The sequence below is a fragment of the Nelumbo lutea genome, chromosome 5 (assembly GCF_056320005.1).
Source record: "Nelumbo lutea isolate HS-2025 chromosome 5, American lotus-T2T, whole genome shotgun sequence".
Lineage (NCBI taxonomy): Eukaryota > Viridiplantae > Streptophyta > Magnoliopsida > Proteales > Nelumbonaceae > Nelumbo > Nelumbo lutea.
In genome coordinates, this window is record NC_142688.1 from 76,171,435 (window position 1) to 76,191,873 (window position 20,439).

A 20,439-nucleotide genomic window follows, 5' to 3' on the forward strand; every position below is an offset into this window, starting at 1 on the left:
CACAAAATTATTGCACCTGTCAGGCAGGTTTTCCTTTATCCACATTTTTTGCCTTGTTTTCTTTGTTAATGAGGAGTCATTAATATGTCAATTGTTTCTTTTTTCTTGTTCTTTTTCAATCATAAAAGGTATATGAGAATTCTATGTTGACAGTAGTTGGTTACTGACTTTTGTTATAAGTTCTTGTATATTTTGATTATTCCCCAATTTATGCCACCTTTTGGTTACTTATCTTCTAGTCTTACTATGGGACCTTGAGATATCCTTTGATAGTTTTCAAAGATATGATTTCAATGGTTCATCTATGATTAATTGTTTGGGCTTTCGGTTATTGTTAAATGTTATATAAGTTGTAAGTTAATATTTTTAGGTGATCCCCACCATCTTATTTTTCAATTGATCTTTTGATATGAGTTATCTTGGATGACTCTTTTTAGCTCCTGCTGTATGGCTACTTGTTGTACTGGGCCTGGTTGCATCCAAACACACCTTTTTGATATACTAATGTACCTCGTGGTATGCAAATACAAATAGATTTACTGTTTAAAGATAATTGATTTAAGTATTTGAAAATTATTTATATATTGAGTATTGACATTGCCCTCATATCTTGCTGGCTTGAGTTGAGCATATCTTTCCTCTGGCTTTGGATTCTCATTTCCTATCCATTCACCTGTTTGATTAATAGCTGTGAAACACAACAATTATTTAATTTGAACTCTGGAACGCTGTTATAGATCATTAATAATGTTTACATTCTGTGAACTTCGTTTAAAGCCTAAGGTTTTACAAAGAACTGTTGTACCTATAAGTCAAAGTATGCAATTAGTGTACAAAGAAGTGGTAATAGGGAACACTGATGTTGAGACTTAGTATGTAACATCAGGGAGCTAATGCTGTTATAAGTAAAGAATAAGACCATCATCATTAACAAATAATAACAAATCTAATTTAACTAGAGAGCATGTGTGGGTTGCTGAATGCATAGAATGGGGGGATAAATTAGTGCTATATGCTTGTATTTATGAGCATACCATGCCAGTGGGGGTGGGCATTTGGTTTATTAAGTGAAAAACTGAACCCTTGCATGGAAAACCGAACTGAAAACCAATATAGCTAGAACTGAAAAAACTGAAGCAAAATTTTTAGTTATTTCAGATATAACTGCATTTCGTTATAATATATTATATTATAATATATATTCTGTATATAATATATTATATTAAACATAAATTAATATGCTTATATATTATATATGTAAGGAAATTTGGTTAATTCTGTTAATCAAATTTTCAATTATGAAAAGTTGAAACTGAAATACGCAAAAACTGAATTAGCTGAACAGAAATAACCAAACTGAAGAAACTGAAACTGAAATTTTGGCTTCGGTATTTCAGTTTTAACTGAATAATGCTCACCATAACCCTAAATCATGGTAATTTATGTCGATTTCCATTTTGTATGGGATCCATAGTTTTCACCTTGGTCACCCTTCTGTTCCATCTTTTGAAGCATGAGGGTTTTGCTTACATTGCTTCTATCTTTGGAGGAAAGTTAGCTGGTTGTTCACTTTTGACCTGCGCTCAGCAGCTCTTCGTCTAAATGGGGTGAAACCAGAAGTATACCCAGGAATATAAACATCGTTTTTGAGTGAGTGTTCTATCTGGTGTGGTTGGTGACCTCCATTGAAGTAGCTTTGTGGTTGGAGGCTCGCAGAAGGGAAGATGAAGGGTTTGAAGTGGATTGGTTTCGTGGGAAGCAGAGATTGCTGAATTTCAAACAAGGATAAAGCTTTCTCAGATATGGAGGGGCAAAGCGAAGAAGTGTCAAAAGATGGAAGTCGAAGAGTCAAGATGACTGACCTAGGGAAGCCCAAGGGTGTTGCATGTGACAGGTGTTTTCCTCTAAAGGTCAGTGGTGAAGGAGAGAAGTGAGTTTTGTTGGTGGCCAAGATGTGTGGTAGGAAGATAGACAGTTGGGGTCCTAGTTCAATTCGATTTAAAGCCACTGGGTCAGCTGGTACTGAACTGGTAGCTTCGAAAGCAGGAGATATTGTTCTGGGTAGCAAGGTTGGACTGGTTTTAACTAGTTGTGGGCCTGATAAGTTTGAAGCATTGGCAAGGCCACCTACAATTTAAGTGAGCATGTGAGTGGGAGGGATGCTAGTACATTGTTTGACCTTTCTTTGGGTCTGTGACGTCTGTCCTCATCCTCTTCTAAACCTATTACAGCAGTGTGTTTGCAGTGAAGGAGAATTTTGAACAGGATCTTCTTTGGAAAGAAATGGAGGAACTCTTTGTTATTTAAAAGAAGTAGGCCTATAAGAATCAAACAGCTCTCATTAAAGAAGTTTGAAGGGGGATATGAATTATCTTGCAAAGAGGGTGGTTGGATGGTAGATAGTTTTTCTAGAGCTGATGTTCCAAGCAATTTAAGTGTTGTCGTGAATGAATCTCTCTTGTAGGAGAAGAACCAGGAGCAGGTTAAGAAGTTTCTTAGGTTAGAATCTCTGGAGCCCGTGGACAACAAACAGAGTTCTGGCATTTTGTTTAAAGATAACAGTTGTGTGTCCACTGGAGATATTTTAGGGGAGGCGCAGAGGGTGGTATGGAATAATAGAACAGAACCTGAAGATCAAATATACCTGGAAGATGCAAGCAGAGTTAGGGAGGAAAACCAAGAGACCAACATTTTATTTAAAGAGCTAAAAACAACTTTGGCTTTGGCCATTGAAGACTCATTTTTGATCTCTGACTTTAGCGACTTGAATACGGAAAAAGAGGAAAAAAATTGCTCCATCGAAAATGAATTTCCACTGGGGCAAGGGGTCTCACCAAATCATTCCACTGTCGCACAGATTTTTATTGGAAAGTTAGGGGTGGATTTAGGAAGGAAAAAAGAGAAAAATATGTTAGAAGGGAATGTTAAACGTTTGAGGATTCAGGCTGTGTCGAAAAGGGCCAAAATTCCAAACAATGGACAATTAGTTCATGTTACAAATGTTTTTCATTGATTTAAGGCAGGCATTTTTGGGTTGGTCCTTGTAGTAAATTCAAGAGAACATATAAGAGAAGGGTTGTGAAGACTAAAATTAAAGGAAAAAACTTTGCTGGAAGTAGCATCCGTGATAAGTAAATGATTAAGGTTGAAAAAGAGGATGTGGGACTTCTTCATAAAGGTCTATTTTTTAAAGTGCACGGTGCAAAAAATCCGCAAGGCACAAGGCGAGGCACAAGCCTGTTTGAAGGATGGCACAAAAATACCAAAAATGCCAAATTAATTAAAAAATGCAAAAAATTAAAAGGGGAATTTACCGCCCAGCCAGGGGCATAAAAAATACCTCCACAAGCACTGTACTACTTTAGAAATCTCCCAATTTTATACCATGCAAATACAAACTTTCGTCAACTCCACTGGCCCACACCCACGTCACCCCTAATCCTGGCATATTATAAGAAATACCTGAAATACCCCTGGTACCCACTTGACTCTCGACCCTCTAAGACCCCCTTTTCCTCATCTTTTCTCTCTTCACCAGGGTTGTCTTCCCCTGAACCAGCTTCCTGTCCCCTTTCCTCCACCCCTCTTTGGAAGGACTTTCTAGTTTACCTTTTTTAGTGATTCAACAGATGCGCCTAGGCGCTCAAGCAAGGCACATATTAAGGTATTTGCTTGGCCTAGGCCTTAGGCCCAACACTTTTAAAAGACGCGCACCCGGTGCGCCTAGAAGGGCTTTGTACAAACACGGCTCATAAAATAAGAATTTCAAATTATAAAATCATCTATTTTGTGTAAGGATTAAGAATTTAAGACACTAAACTTGACTTGTTTGGGCTTCCCTTGAGGGGCTTAGTACAAACACGGCTTGTAGAATCAGGAATGCAAGATGTTTTACATCACATTAGTTATTTGAAGTAATATAATTGAGGAAGTAAAGAAGTTGCGGGTTTTAGATGCTTCAAAATGTATTTTTATGTTTGATTTTGCTTTTAAATTTTCATTTGAATATGCTTTATATTTTTTATTAATGTTATGTTTAACATTTTTAATTGGGGAATTTACCTCCCAACCAGGGGCATAAAACATACCTCGAAAAGCATTGTACTACTTTAGAAATCTCCCAATTTCATACCTTGTAAATACAAACTTCCGTCAACTCCACTGGCCCACACCCATGCCACCCCCAATCCTGTCATATTATAAGAAATACCCGAAATACCCATGGCACCCACTTGACTCTCGACCTTTTATAGAAAAACCCAGGAATACCCCTAACATCCCGTTGCGATTAAATAGTTAAATTTCTCTCTCCTCCCAACGTCCTTCAGTTCTTTCGTTCATCGGCGTTCGTTTGAAGAAGACGATAGAGCTTTTGCAAGCGGCAGGGCTGCCACACCCGAAGACCAAACATCTAGTATTACTCACTAATTTCCACGCCACATCTGAAGACCGAACCTGTTCATTTGAACATCTAGTTCTACAAGCGGCAGGGCTGCCACTTTCCTTCTTGTTGGACAAGGCATAAAGTTCTGCAAAGAGAACCTTGTAGAGGACTAAGATGACAAAGGTTATTTAAAGGGGAATTTTTCTTATTTAAAGAGAACTTTGTAGAGAAGCATTCGAACGCCCAACTTGTTCATACAATGTAAGATTCTAACTCTCTTTTTTTCATCCTTTTTTGTCATTCTTTCCATTTTCACTTTTTTTTTATCTTTATTATTATTTGTAACTCCCGCTTCCCTTCATTTGTCTCGTTGGGACGACAACGACAACCTGAGCAGCGACAACAAATTTTTCCCCCGTTTTCTAAGTTATGAATCAAACTAATATCGTGTAATAACACTAACTGACCTAGTGGTCATCATATTTGTTAGGTATTATGGTCTCTAAATTGAAATAGCGACATACTGTTCTTTCTACATTTATGTCTCACTTTTCACATGTTCTTCCAATTTTGTTATCTTGTTTAGTTGTTACAAATGGAGGAACCCTTCTAGTTCGAAGTATCCTTGATATCCTGAGGCGAACTGTTGCTGCTTGCCACCTCCCATGTCCGAGATTTACTATAAATACCGTGGGCAACAAATTTTATGCAATCGCCACTGTGACTGCATGGTGAGTTGTGAGAAGCTTCTATGGGGATACAAGTGATATGCTCGATGCATCGGGTGAAATGGCTGCTCGAGTGGCCATCCAATATCTGCGATCTCGCTTGCAGATCAACATAAGGGATGCAAACTTCGATGCGATGAAAGAGTACCAATGCATTTCCCTTGAACGGGAGGTCGAACTATAGGATGTGAGGACAGGATATCTAGCATTGAGACGTGAGTTTTTGCAATTGCGGGACGAGGTCAAATGCTTGTGGAATATCGCTACATGAAATGATCGAAGTGGTCACTATTAATGAGATCGGATTGTGTCTAAATGACCGGATGTTTATGCCAGATCAAACATTTTGTGTGTAATTTGTTTATATAAACGTGTTTTTGTAAAAGCACTTTTTTGTTTTTTTGGATCAATAACACTTTCATTATTTCATCAGTAGAAAATTTACAAGTGGAAGACAAACACACTTATCTTCCAAGAGTCAGAAAGAACTTCAAGAAAGGAAAAAAGAAAATACAAAGATATAAAGACACTAACGTTACAGCTTAGCCCTAAACAAAGAATCCCTTTTTGCCCCTTGTTTTGCTAAATCGTCAGCTAGGGAATTAGCTGATCTTTTATTCCAGCATGTCTTAACTTCCATCTCCCGCACCAGCCATTTGAATTTTCTCTTCTCATTATTATACTTCCATAAATCATTTTGATCTTTAGTCAGCCACCCTATCACCACCTCTGAATCCCCTTCAATTATAAGTTTCTTGATGTTCAATTCCTTAGCTTTCTGGACTCCTTCCATAACTGCACATATCTCAGCTCTAAGGGAGTCACCCACTCCAATTGGGCCTGAGAACATAGCAGAGATGACCCCATTTTTTATCCCTAAAAACACCCCCGATCCCCGATTGTCTCGGGTTTCCCCTACTACATCCATCAAAGTTTAATTTCAAGAATCCACTAGGTGGTGGGGGGGTCCAAGCCACACTCATTATTGACTTGGTCTACGCGCAATTTGCAATTTCACCCCACTTCCTCAACATGTCATCCACAGTGTAATCTGTGAATATTTCCAAAGATTTCAGCCACTGTATCGCCCTAAAATGTATGATAGCCCTCAGATCTGCTATTCCTCTCTGAGTTTCTGAGAATATCCTGGAGTTTCTTTCTTCCCACAGTGTCCAACATACTGCAGCCCTTAGTCCTCTCCACATTGTCCTTCCCCTTTTTAACTGCCACCTGAAAAAGGAAGGGGAGAAAAGGCCCTACATGTCTGATGGGGGATTCCAGCTGCATCCAAATAAGGAGAAAGCCCAATCCCACAATGACCTCGCGAAGTGGCAAGGCACCATTAGGTGAAAACCAGTCTCCCCATCTGCTTTACATAGAACACACCATTGAGGTGACAAGCAAGTATTGGGTCTCTTCTTTTGGAGTAGATCACCTGTGTTGATTCTTTCTAGATAGGCTTCCCAACAAAAACTACCAACCCTAGGAGGTATAGCTTTGCACCAAACCTCACCAACAGGGAAAGGGGACAAGGTAGGACTGGTGGAGTGACTTAAGACTTTGAAGAACGAAGCACAAGAGAAAATTCCATTCGGGGTAGGTGTCCAAATTCTAGAATCCGCCCTAGTGGGGTTTAAGACAGCGTTATCAAGAAGTGCAAGAGGGCTCAAAATACAGTCGAAGTCAGAGTCCCTCAAATCCCTTCTTAGACCCAAGTTCCACCCAATCCTAGAAGTGGAAGAGGACGGGGTGGTGAAAGACGAGATCGGCTCATTTTTCAAATCAGAAAGAGCATACAAAGACGGAAACTGATCCTTTAGAGGGGCGCTCTCTACCCAGGTTTGTTCCCAAAATTTTATGGTGTTTTCGGAATTCAAGTCATACCTAATATTAGGAAAGAAAACAGGTAGCAGGTCATGAATGGCTTTCCAAGGAGAATTGATTGTGATCCTAGCTCTGATTCCAACGTCCCATCCATTGTGCTCCAGCCCATGTATACTTGCCACTATTCTAGCCCATAGCTTCTCCTTCTCCATAGGAAACCTCCACAACTACTTCCCCTACAGAGTCATATTCCTTCTCCTAGTACTCCCAATCCCCAAACCACCACACGACTTACTCCTACACACTATTTCCCAGCTAAGTCTATGATCCCTCTTCTCCTCTCCTGGCTCCCATAGGAAATCTCTTATTATCTTCTCTAATCTGTTAGCAATCTTTACTGAGATTTTAAACACCGACATGAAAAAGATGGGTAAATTAGCAAGCGTGGCCTTAATTACTGTAATTTTCCCACCAAGAGAGAGGTAGTTCTTTTTCCAGGATGCCAATCTTTTTTCAAACCTTTCCATCATCGGATTCCAGAAACTCTCTCTCTTGGGATTATCACCTAATGGTAATCCTAAGTAGTTCAAAGGCCACCCCAAAACTTCACACCCCAGCACTTCAGCACTCTCCCTGATCTCTCCCCCCTCCAAATTCACCCCCACTACACAGCTTTTCCCAAGGTTAACCTTCAAGTTGGACATTTGCTCAAACAGTTGTATCACCAACTTTAAGTTTCTGATAAACCTCACATTACCACTTTCACAAAACATAATTGTGTCATCAACAAACTGTAAGTGAGTGAGGGGGGTTTCCACCCTCCCAACCCTCCATCCTCTAATGAGCCCCCTAGAATATGCTCTGTGAATCAGTTTCCCCAAAACCTCCGCAATGAAAATGAACAAGAAAGGAGAAAGGGGGTCTCCTTGTCTTATACCCCTACTGGCTGGAAAGAAATCTACCACTGTCCCATTCACTAGCACTAAATAATGACAATTCCGAACACATCCCATGATCCGCTTCCACCATCTAGCCCCAAACCCGAATATAGTTAAAAGTTTCCTCAAGAACTTCCAGTTCACCAAGTCATAAGCCTTTTCCAAGTCCAGCTTACAGACCACTCCCTTCTTCTTATCCCTCTTAAAGTTCTCCACACCCTCATTGGCAATTAAAATCTGCTTTGTAATTTGTCTTCCACTCACAAAAGCTCCTTGATAGTGTGCAATGATATCTAGCAGTACCTTCTTCAGCCTCAAAGACAACACTTTTGCAATGATCTTATACAAGCTATTAACCAAGCTTATTGGCCTAAAATCCTTCGGTTGGGATGCATCTTTCTTTTTTGGAATTAAGGCTATAAATGTAGAGTTCACACCCGGATTGACAATTCATCTCTTGAAAAACTCCTCAAACACCCGCAAGAGATCATCTTTCAATATATCCCAACAATCCTGATAAAAAGCCATTGTAAACCCATTCGACCCTGGAGCTTTTGTTCTATCCATAAAAAACACAGCCTCTTTGATCTCTTCTAGATTAAAGCTTCTTTCCATCCTTCTCCTGTTCTCCTCCCCTACATCTGGCCAATCCAAACCTTCTACTCACAAGCCTTTTTAGAATAGATTTGAAGTGCTCCACACAGGCCCTGGCATCTGCTAGAGAGTGGAAATACCTAGTGTTTCTATCTCCCTCTTGCAACCATTTACACCGAGATTTTTGCCTCCAGCTAATTTCCTCCTTGTGCAGGAAGTCCTCTAACTGTCTTCTCAATTCTCTCCTGAGGTCATTGTCTTCCTCTCCAAATTCTCCCCTTTCCTCTTTAAAGTCAAGGCTTTCAATCTTCTTCATCAAGTCTCCCTTTCTTTCTTTTGTCCTCCCGAACTCCATCAAATTCCACTCCTTGATTCTTGATTTCAAGAATTGTAATTTCTTATGGAATCTCATCCCCTCCCACTCCACCACCGAGTTACAGTCATGCCACCACTCCCTCACTTTGTTAGGAAACCCTGGATGAAGTAACCACATATTTTCAAATCTAAAGGGGGTAGGACCTCCACACCTTTCCTCCTTACATAAGACTATGGGCCAGTGATCCGAGGTCACCCTTGGGAGAGCTCTAGAAGCCAAGGTTCCCCAATGTTCTTCCCAATCCAAAGAGAACAGGAATCTATCCAGCTTAGAGCAAATGGGTCTAGATTGGAGATTTGACCACGTAAATGCCTTGTGTGCTAGGGGAATCTCTTTAAGCTCAAAGGCATCCACAAAACTTTTAAACTTCCTCATGCTTTTTGTCACACTCTGGTTAACCTTATTGGACTCTTCCAAGAATCTAATCACATTGAAATCCCCACCCATGCACCAAGGCCCATCCCACAACCCTCTAACATCAGCCAGTTCCTCCCACAACTCCTTTCTCTCTCTGTAGTCATTCGGTCCGTAAACATTTGTTAGCACCCACATATAACCATCCTCTTGCTGCTTAAACTTCATAGAAACCGAGTACTTTTTGATCAACTCCTCCAGACTTTCAACCACATCCCTCTTCCACATTGTTACAATCCCCCCGGAAGCACCCCTCGATGGAGCCGCCACCCAGCTAATCCCCCTGGCTTTCCATACGCTTCTTGCCCACTTGTCATTAAACTCCATTCTCTTAGACTCTTGTAACATGCACAATGTCTGGGTCATACCGTCTTATTACCTCTTTTATTGTTGCTTTCTTCTTCGCACTCCCAATTCCCCTCACATTCCAACTAAGAATCTTCATTCTGCTTCTTTTTTACAAGCCCCTTGCCACCTATCCACTACTTTCCCCCTTTCCTTCTATCTCCTTTTACCTCGAGCTTCTTGTCTCCTTCTACATCTCTCTTTAATCTCTCTACTTCACTCAATCTCATCTTCTTTGTTATGATCTGCATCTTCCTTTTCTGTAAACTTTCTTTCAACTCGTTCAAATCTTCCAGCCTACAGCCCAACTTCCCTACAAATTCTGCTATCGTGTCTTCTCTCACCGATTCCACCACCCCTACCCTTCCCACAGAATCCCCTTCATCTCTGTCCACCTGCCTTTCCTTCCTCTCCTCTAGTCCCACCTTAGTTCTTTCCTTTCCAACCTTCCTCCCTTTAATGTTACCTCCCTCCTTCCCTGCTCTCTCCCCGTAATCCTCTCCATCTCTACCCTCAATCCTTTCCCTCCTCTCCACTAACCCCTCCTCTCTTCCTTTCTCCCCTTCCCTCCTCCAGATCAGCTTCCTTTCCACATCCTTAAACACTCTTTCAATGATTTTCCACACTTTTCCACTCCTATACCTTTCTTCCCGCACCTTCCCACATTCCTTCCTTCCCCTCTCCCCCTCCTCAGAGAGCCCGCCTACTAGCTTGGCTGCATATTCATGGGCTATAGGACATGGTACAGGAACGGAATCTGGAACCAAAAACACAGGAGACACATTAATAGCACAAACCGAAAACACATGGTTACCTGGGACTGATGGACAAGCTAGAAAAGGACTGCTCCCGACCTCCCTCTCTTGTTCCGGAGGTTGGTAAACAATTATCTTCCTGAGTTGGTTGGGAAGTACTTCTGTCCTTTGGTCAACCTGGTCATCTTTCCACTCTACCCCTGGGTCACCCCTAGATGGCATATTCCTGCTCTGCTTCCGGTTCCCCCGGTTTTTCCCTTTTGATAAACCTTGCACACTCTGTGGTCTTGGGAATGAGATAAGCCGATTGCAGTTTTCATCCTGAAATAACCTTGCAATATTCCACCCTTCCATGTCACCTCCAGCACAACTGCCTTCATCGTTTACACTGCCTACACTAGAGCCATCAACAGAAAGGTCCTCCGATTCATCAACGCCTTCACCGCACTGCACCCATCCTTCAAACTTCTCTTTCTTCTCTTAAGTTCTTTCCCTATTGAAACTTGGCTTTGGCCTCTCTGAGAAGCCTTGCATGGGGCTAAGCTCTTTTGGACTTTGTCGGGAGACCCACTGTAACTCCCTCTTCTTTTCTGGTTTCCAGCGCTGCGCACATTCCCCCCTTTGCCTCGCGACTGGGGACGATGATAGACCGTAACCGTTGTCTATCATAGTCGAAACCCCAATCATGTGTTTCATTAAAGGCTCACCCGCCTTTTTTACAAGCTGGGTCGGGCCCGCTGACCTGTTTGGGCCTTTAACAAAACCACTAGCAGTCCACATGGGCTTTTGCTTTGGCCCATTCTTATACACCCGCGAGCTCACGTGACTTTTAAGAAGGTCACGCACGTCCAACCCCAGGCTCGGCTTGGTTTTAACTGGTTTATGTTCGGTTCTTCCTTGGACCAACCCCTTTTCCTTGTTGAAAAAAGTCTTGGCACCGGTTACAACTTGTGCAAAGGACTTGCCACCCTCCAGACTGTTCACTGCTTCCACACACGAAAATCCCACCCCCTGCCTGCTACCCTTTTGTTTCTCCAGCAAATGTTTTTCCATTTTGGTGAAAGTGCTTTTCTTGTTTGAATCCTCCAACCCTTTCTTGCCACACAGCTCTTCTTCTTCAACCTTCTCATCTCCCTCCCTACGAGCCTCCTTCCACAGCACCGATTCAGTGGATGAAGCCAGCCACACAGAGTAGCAATGCCCTTCAAGTAGCACATCTATCTTCCGAGGAATCTCCTCAGGTTTTACTCCATTCAATAAAATGGAAGCTGAACAAAGGTTTCCCCAAAAAGCACCTCCTAGTGATCCTCCACACATCAAAGCAATGGCTTCAGCAGTTTCTTGCTTCCACAAGTGAAAGGGAAGACCTAAGAGACGCACCATCATTCCATCTTCAACAAAGAAATCTTTGGAGTTTGATCCCGGACACCAACTTGATACCGTGAAGATTCCAAGTTTAGCTTGTCCTTCTCAAAAGGTGTTAAAATAAATGTGCTCTTCAACTTTAAACTTGCTGTTAACAGATCTGCAACTTTCCTCCAGTCAAGAATGGGATCTGAAGCTTTAACTATCAGTTTACTTTTCCAATCACCTCTCTGTATGTTTACTCCCATTCTGTATTTACCTGCCCCAGCTATCACTAAAGGAGTCTCTTGCTTAAAATTGTTCACCATACTATTAGAACTGCTTATCTTCCTTTTTACTATTGCTTCTCTTTTAACATTCAGGCGTTGCAGCAGTTCACATGAGGCGCCATGAACTGCCTTCCAGTCCCAACTCTTCCTTCCTTCTGGGAAGCAGATCATCTGCTTTCTACCCTAGCCAAAAAATTCTGTCAAGGAGATAAAATAACCTTTAAGGTTTCCCTTACACTCTACAACAAACCTTCTTCCAGTTTCTTAGAGAAGCTATTTCCAACTAACTTGCTTGCCTTTGTTACTTGCACCTTCCACAAACTCCTTGTGCCCTTCAATTACCCCCAACCCTTCTAACAGCACCATCCCTCTCTTTGTTTCCCTGATTTTCAAGCTCAGATGACCATTTAATCTCAGTTCCTCAAATAGGAGCTCCTTAGATTCAATCTTCAAAGCTTTTTTCCAACGGCCTACCTCCACAAATTCTCCCATCTCAGCTCCTCACCCTCTCACCCTCTCCCGTGTCCGAGATTTACTATATTTTTATTTGATTAGTCTTTTATGTGTTATGTTAATATGTTTATCCAGCTTCACCAAAAATGATTTATTTTCCTAAATGCTTCAAATATACATATATCCATATGCAGGACTGAACAACAACGAAATCGAAATGACATAAGTCTGACAACTATCCTCCATTACTGAAAAAATGAGTAGATATTTTTCTGAAAAAATGACATGAGTTCGACAAGAATCATATATTTACTAATGAATTACGTTTACAATTAAAACTGGTTTATTGCAAACCTATAAGACATTGTAGATGTGTGTTAGCCTATTGTAGTCCACATTTGGTGGATTATTGTATGCACGTACCGAGATGGATTGACTTCAAGTGTATATGTCGGAGGAATCTGGGCTCTGAAGAGCCTATCTAAGGGCCCATTCACCTTCTGAGATTTGTTTTGACCTTTTTGTTTTTTGTTGTCTTTATTTCTTTTGTAATTAAAAAAACGGATGAAGGTTTGTGTTTTGGTGTGTCTTGGGTGTTATTTTGGGGGTGATATCTTGTCACATATTTGTTTATCTCTCTTATTTTTAATAAAAGTTTTTTTTTTATTATTATTTATTACCAAAGAAAAGGTGCCAAGGCGAACCTAGGCGATAAGGGAATGCCTTGTTGCCTAGTCACCTTGGTGAGCTCTTGGGCGATGAGTTTTGAAAATAAAATATTAAAAGTCGTAGGGTAGTTTCCTAGGTTTCGTAGTAATAAGCAGTGATCTTTAATTAATACATATCATAATCCTCATGAAACATGTATAAACCCCATATCAAAAGATAGAAAATCAATATACTTATGACAAGAAAAATAAGAAAAGAAAGAAAACATACAAAACATAAGGGCTGAGCCCTTGTGTTGGTCCTATTGTTTATTATTGTGCCAATTGGATAAAGTCTTCAAATTTCTTATTACTTATCTATTCAGGTTTTAAAGTATTAAAAGGTTTAAGACTATGTGTCCTTTTGATAATAACTGAAGATGTGGAACTGAAAAATCTTAGTTTCCTGAAGAATGATGATATCCAGTTTTTCCGTCTTAAGAGTTTCTTTTATTAAGCTTCTTTTCAGTTCCTCTCCCAGTCCCCTGACATTCCAACTGAAGATCTTCATCGAGACTCTGTTACAATCTTTCCCTTACTCATTCTACTTATTACACCAATAGATGAGTCCAAATTTTGATCTACCAATCCCCATTGTAATCTTTTCAGTTCCTTATTTGTCCCTTTCTTTATCCCTGTTCCTGCCTTGGACATTGTACTCCTACTTATGCTTCTTTTGAGATCTCCTTATGTACTAGCTTTCCCATCTTTGTTTGAATTTACAATGCCCAGTTTTCTAGCTAACTCATCTGGACCCAACTTTCCTAGTTCGACTCCTTAATTTGCCATGTGTGCAAAAAGGAACTTGCCAACAATTGGGAAAGTGGGGCACTTGAACCTGGTTCAAAAGAGGCAAGCAAGGAGTCAAAACAACTATCACCAAGGTTAGAAGAAGTATATAATGTAGTGCCTGGGTTGAGGAGGTTTTAATTTGCTGGAGGAAAGCAACTTTGTCTGTTTTGCAAATTCCTTGGTTTGAAGTTGTCTCTAATTTTGGTTCACCAACTTGATCGGTTGTAAGATTTCAACAATGCCTCAATCATCTCTTCCTTCGCGTTGCACCTTTGATCTTCTAAGTGCCTCCTCCTGGGCATTAGTGACATCCTTAGAGAGGTATGAGTTGAAATCTATATCCAACTCTTTCTCTTTTTTTGGCAAAGTGTCTAGGAATAGACTAGACCAGTGATTTAAAAGGCGCGCTTAGACGCTCAGGTGAGGCGCATTTTAGGGTAGGTGCCTTGCCCAGGTCCTAGGCGCAACCCATTCAAAAGGTGCATGCTTGGTGCGCCTTGTGCCTTAGGCCAGGCATGCACCTTTTGAAAATTTGCTGCTTTTTCCTTTTTTTTTTGAGTTTGGCCGTTGGGCCGGGGGCTCTACCCCTGGACCCTCGTGCCACGCCCCTTAAGGCCGACCGAAAGGCGGCTCGTAGAATTAGGAGTGTAATACGTCACATTAGTTACTTGATGCAATTGAGAAAAAAAAGAGATTGTGGGTTTTATATGTTTGAAAATGTTTTTTATGTTTGATTTCATTTTTAAATTCTCATTTGAATATGCTTTACATATTATATTTATGTATTTTAGTTTTAGATAATAGGTTTTTTAAAACATTTTTTTTTAAACTTAAGTTAAGATTTTTATTAATATTATGTTTTATAGTTTTTTGATAATTTTTGGATTTTTTGGATTTTTTTTGAATTTTTAGCTTTTTTTTTTTAATTGTGTGCCTTGCCTAAAAAAGGCACAATGCGCCTCAGGCACAAAATGGCCCTTGCACCTTTTTTTGCGCTGTGCGCTTTTAAAACATTGGAGTAGACACAGGAGTTGGCAGCCAATTTGCATCTCCTGCTTTTCCTTTTGAGCCGAGAAGAGTACTAGTGATCCTTCCATTTTCGATGGTGGGGGTTGTAGGGATGTTAGAGTCGACATTTCCCGAAGACGTAGAGATCTGTTGGGCTTTGGTTCTGATATGAGAAGGGGTTCCAACTGTATTCTGGTTCTTTTCTTGGAAGGTTTCTTAGCAATCTCCTTTAGAAACTTGAACCTCATGCAAATTGTTCAGCACAAAATGTCTAACCTTTTTGAAGAGAGGAATGAATTCTCTTATTGCTCATTCTAATTGTAGAAAATCCTAGCTCCTGAAAGTGTTTCATTTTAACTTCAACTTCCAGAAGACCGCCACAAAGACTCCCAATTAATTCAAACACCTACTTTATCCCGAATAATCAGCCATCCATCAGAGCTCAGATAGTTTAGCTCAATGCTCATTATTAAAATTCAGGTCTGCCTTAGAGTTCGGCCTGACTGAGTTCAGTTATGTAGAAGAAGAAAGAGTGATAAAGGAAGTGAGAAAGAGAGAAGAGAGAATTCTGGTTCGAACTGAAAGAGTCAACATGACTTCTCCCAGTCGGCCAGTAAGTATTTATATTATTATTAAAACATAACTGAAAAGACCTATGTGCCCTTACTTAAGTTAAGAGCACATGTTTTAACACAACATTACAGATCAACAACATCAATCAAGGTATAAAGACAGAAATACCCCTATGCTAACACTCCCCCTCAAGCTGGTGAGTATATATCATATACTCCCAGCTTGTTACATATGTAGTCCACGCTTCCCCGACTCAAGCCTTTTGTAAATAAGTCAGCCCACTGATTTCCTGTATTAACATGTCTAGTGTCTAGCTCTCCATTCAGCACCTTCTCCCTCACAAAGTGACAATCAACCTCAATGTGCTTGGTTCTTTCATGAAACATTGGATTAGAGGAGATATGAACTGCAGCCTGATTATCACAATAGAGCTTCATTGGAGTGTTAGTGTTGTACCCTACTTCCTGTAGAAGGTTCCTTAGCCACACTAATTCACAAGCGGTATGCGCCATAGCCCTATATTCTACTTCTACTCTGCTTCTTGCCACAATCGTCTGCTTCTTACTTTTCCATGTCACCAGGTTACCTCCCAGAAGCGTGCAATAGCCTGTAGTAGCCTATCAGTCATAGAACCGACCCGATCAGCATCAGAATACCCTTCTATTTCAAGTTTTCCCCCACTCTTGTATATCAGCCTGCGATCTGGGGCCCCTTTTAGATACTTCACAATTCTCAGAACCGCATTCCAATGAGGAATCAGAGGTTTTTGCATGAACTGGCTTACCACACAACTGCAAATGAGATGTCTGGTTTGGTAATGGTTAGGTAGTTTAGTTTGCCCACAAGTCGTCGGTATCTGCCAAGGTCTTCAAACACTTCACCCATATCACTGCTTAGCTTGGTATTTGTGTCCATGGGTATTTCAGCTGGTTTGGCACCCAACAAGCCTGTTTCTTCCAGCAAATCAAGCACATATTTTCTCTGGCACAGGTTAATCCCATACTTGGATCTCGCTACCTCTATCCCCAAGAAGTATTTCAGTTTTCCCAGATCCTTTGTCTGAAAGTGATCCTGCAGATAAGTCTTCAGCCTATCAATACCAATGTTATCATTCCCAATAATAACAATATCATCTACATACACCACCAATAGTATTTTTCCTCCCAGAGAGTCATGACTAAATACAGAATGGTCAACTTTGCACTGTTTCATGCCAAACTTCTTTACCACCTCATTGAACCTACCAAACCATGCTCGAGGAGACTGTTTAAGCCCATATATAGCCTTCCTTAGTTTGCACACCTTACCATCCTCCCCCTGAGCAACAAACCCTGGATGTTGCTCCATGTAGACATCCTCGACTAAGTCACCATGCAAAAAGGCATTCTTGATATCAAGCTGATATAGTGGCCACTCATACATGGCTGTAAGAGAGATCACAACACGAACTGACCCTATCTTAGCAACCGGTGAGAAGGTCTCTGTGTAGTCAATGCCATAGGTTTGGGAGTACCCTTTTGCAACTAATCGCGCTTTCAGGCGTTCAACACTACCATCAGGCAGATACTTAACCGTATAAACCCACTTACAACCAACAGCTTGCTTCCTAGGAGGAAGAGCAACGAGGTTCCAAGTCTGATTATGATAAAGGGTTGAGAGTTCTTCCATGGCACGACATCACCCTAGAGAGGCAAGAGCTTTTTCGACATCTTCAGGAACAATAACTGATGATAACAAGGTAACAAACTGGCGATGGGAAGCGGAAAGGTGAGTAAGAGAAACATAATTAGAAATGGGGTGAAGGGTGCAAGTACGTTTACCTTTCCGCAAAGCAATGGGTAGATCAATCTCAGAGGCTAAGTGGGGGTCTGGTGCCGTATCCGTCGACGGAGATGTAGTCGGAGGAGTAGTAGCTGGTGCACGTGGGTGATGTGTATAAACATGACGGATAGGTGGGCGTTCAACAGGTGGTGGCACCGGAGGCAAGGATTTGGTCACAATTGGAACAAAGGGAGGAGGATCGACAACGGGAAGTGGAAGAGGAGGAGGTGATGAGGAGGAAGAAGCATCACCAGACCCCAAAAATAACGGAGTAGACTCAAAGAGACTGACATCAGCACACACAAAAGACCGTCGAGACCCAGGATGCTAACACCTATACCCTTTCTGGGTTCGAGAATAGCCAAGGAAGATGCACTTGAGAGAACGGGCATCAAACTTGTCGTTCCCAGGACCCAAATTATGGACAAAACAGACACACCCAAAAACACTCGGCATAAGAGGGAACGGAGACAAAGAGGGAAACAAGACCAGAAACGGAGACTGACCATCAAGGATGAACGTGGGCATCCGATTAATCAGAAAACAAGAGGTAAGCACTGCATCACTCCAAGAAGGTTTGGGAACATGCATGTGATGCATTAGGGATCTTGCTGTTTCAAGGAGATGGCGATTCTTTCTCTCAGCCACCCAGTTTTGTTGTGGGGTGTAGGTACACGAGGTTTGATGTATAAAGCCGTGTTGGTCCAAGTATTCCTGAAATGATGAGGATAAATATTCGCGGCCATTATCAGAATGAAAAACTTTGATGTGGGTACCAAATTGGTTATGAATTTCAGCATAAAATTTTTGAAAAATAGTAAACAATTCACTTCTTTTTTCATTAAATAGAGCCACGTCATCCTTGAAAAATCATCCACAAAAATGACAAAATATCTTTATCCATTATATGACATTACTTTATAAGGACCCCAAACATCTGAATGAACTAAAGAAAAAGGACTCGACACACGGTTATCAACCCTAGAACTAAAGGGTGGTGTTTCCCAAACTGACACGACTCACAATCCAAAATAGAAAGCTGACTCAAGGACGGAACCAAGGACTTCAAGACTTTGAGCGACGGATGACCAAATCGGCAGTGCCTCTGGAGAGGAGAAAGAGATGACTGGAGAGCTGTTGAAGTTGTACCACCACCACCGTCAAAATAATACAGTCCACCTGCTTCATGCCCTCCACCAATCTTCATCCCCGTCTTGAGATCTTGAAAGACACACATAGAAGGATAAAAGGTAATAGAGCAGTTAAGTGATTTGGTCAGCTTACTAACAGACATAAGGTTAAAAGGCAATTTAGGAACATACAGAACTGATGAGAGGGATACAGAATCTAGGTCAACATTACCAACACCACAAATTGAGGATGTGGAACCATTAGCAAGGGTGACGGATTGTGATGTTCAGCAAAGAGATAAGGAGGAATACACACTTGGAGTTCCGGTCATGCGATCGGAGGCTCCAGAGTCAATGATCCAGGGTTTGGGTGTAGATGCCAGACATGCCATATCTGAGTGAGCAAAAGTCGCCGTGTTCTGCTGTGATTGGATAAACCTCTCATATTCATCACGGAGAACACTCACCATTTCCTTCATGGGACCATCTGTGGATGTAGGAGGCAACTGGTTAGATGAATGATTCTCTTGTCTAAAGCTGGAACTTGAGGCACCGGTCGCGGCATGATTGGCCCAGGTTGAGGGAGGACCATGTAAATCATAACAATTGTTGACGGTGTGTCCATCCATACCACAATGAGTGCACTTTCTCGGGCCTGAGCTACGTCCTCTACCACGGGCTCCCCCTGAATCTCTGCTCCCAGTACGACCACCATCACGATTATAAGTAGACCCACAATTGCCAGTTCGGCCATATGCGGAACCACTACCAACACCACCGCCAGATTGAGCTCCCTGAGCTCCACCTCTACCACCACGGCCTCTTGATGCAGCAAAGGCAGATCTATTTGAGATATTAGAGTTCTCATTAGATCCGATAGAAATCCTTCGAAGTCAAGCAAATACCTCTTCTAGGGAGGGAAGAGCTGATCCTCCTAATATCTGAGCCCGTACTGGTTCATATTCAGACTTTAGTCCCACCAAAGATCTAGTCACATCAAGCTGCTCTCTCTATTGTTCCTGAATCTTGACATCAGAAGTGAGAGGATGATAGACATTCAACTCATTACGTATGTTCCTCATGTTGGCATAGTACTCCTCAAGACTCTGATTGCCCTGTTGCAGGTTAAAGTACCCTTGATAAAGTTGATAAACTCTGGTTGTATTGTCCTGCCCCGAATACAATTTCTTCGCATGGTCCCACACATCTTTGGCAGTATCAAGGAACTTGAAGTTCACACTAATCCTGGGCTCCATACTCTTCCACAACCATGTGATGATCTGAGCGTCCTCTTGCTCCCAATCTTCGTACTCATGAGAGTCAGAGGGGGGTTTCTCTTCTCTGATATGTTTTACCTTTTCTTTGCCTTTACAAAGACTTCAACGGATTTTGCCCAAGGCACATAGTTCTCTCCCTTTAACTTAATGGAGGTCATCTGAACATTTAGGTAGTCTGTAGGCACCATCACACTAGGTTTATAATCATTACTGTCTCCCTCTATGTTATCACCAATTCTGCACATTTGCTGAATTTTATTATCACTGAGATCGGCACACTACACACTACTAGGTCACACCTGTTACACTGATTGCAGCACTAATTGTTGCTGGAATGTGTGCTTTTTACACCACAAACCCTAAATCACACCTGTCACACTGATTTCAGCCCTTGTTGTTGCTGAAAATTGTGCTCACACCACAAACCCTACTCCTACAACTACCTGAAATCTCACCACTATATGATCATATCTCTTCCTTCAAAATGCACAAAGAAACCAGCATAAACCCTAGTTCTTACTGGCCATAACCCTAGCAAATGGTCTGAAACACACATCCTATTTAATCCATAACAGATATCATGCACTGAAATCTCTTACCTTATCGCTGAAGTTACACCCATGTGAACAGGAGAGCAGTCCACACACAGCAGCCGCTTCACACACAACAGCCACACACAATTCGGC

General features: G+C 41.4%; 1 protein-coding gene across 2 annotated transcripts in view; it reads left to right on the forward strand.

Annotated features, from left to right (window-relative positions):
• MAD1 (mitotic checkpoint family protein) overlaps window positions 1-20,439 on the forward strand; it is a 108,613-nt gene that overhangs the window by 50,850 nt on the left and 37,324 nt on the right. The gene's annotated exons all lie outside the window — the stretch shown is intronic.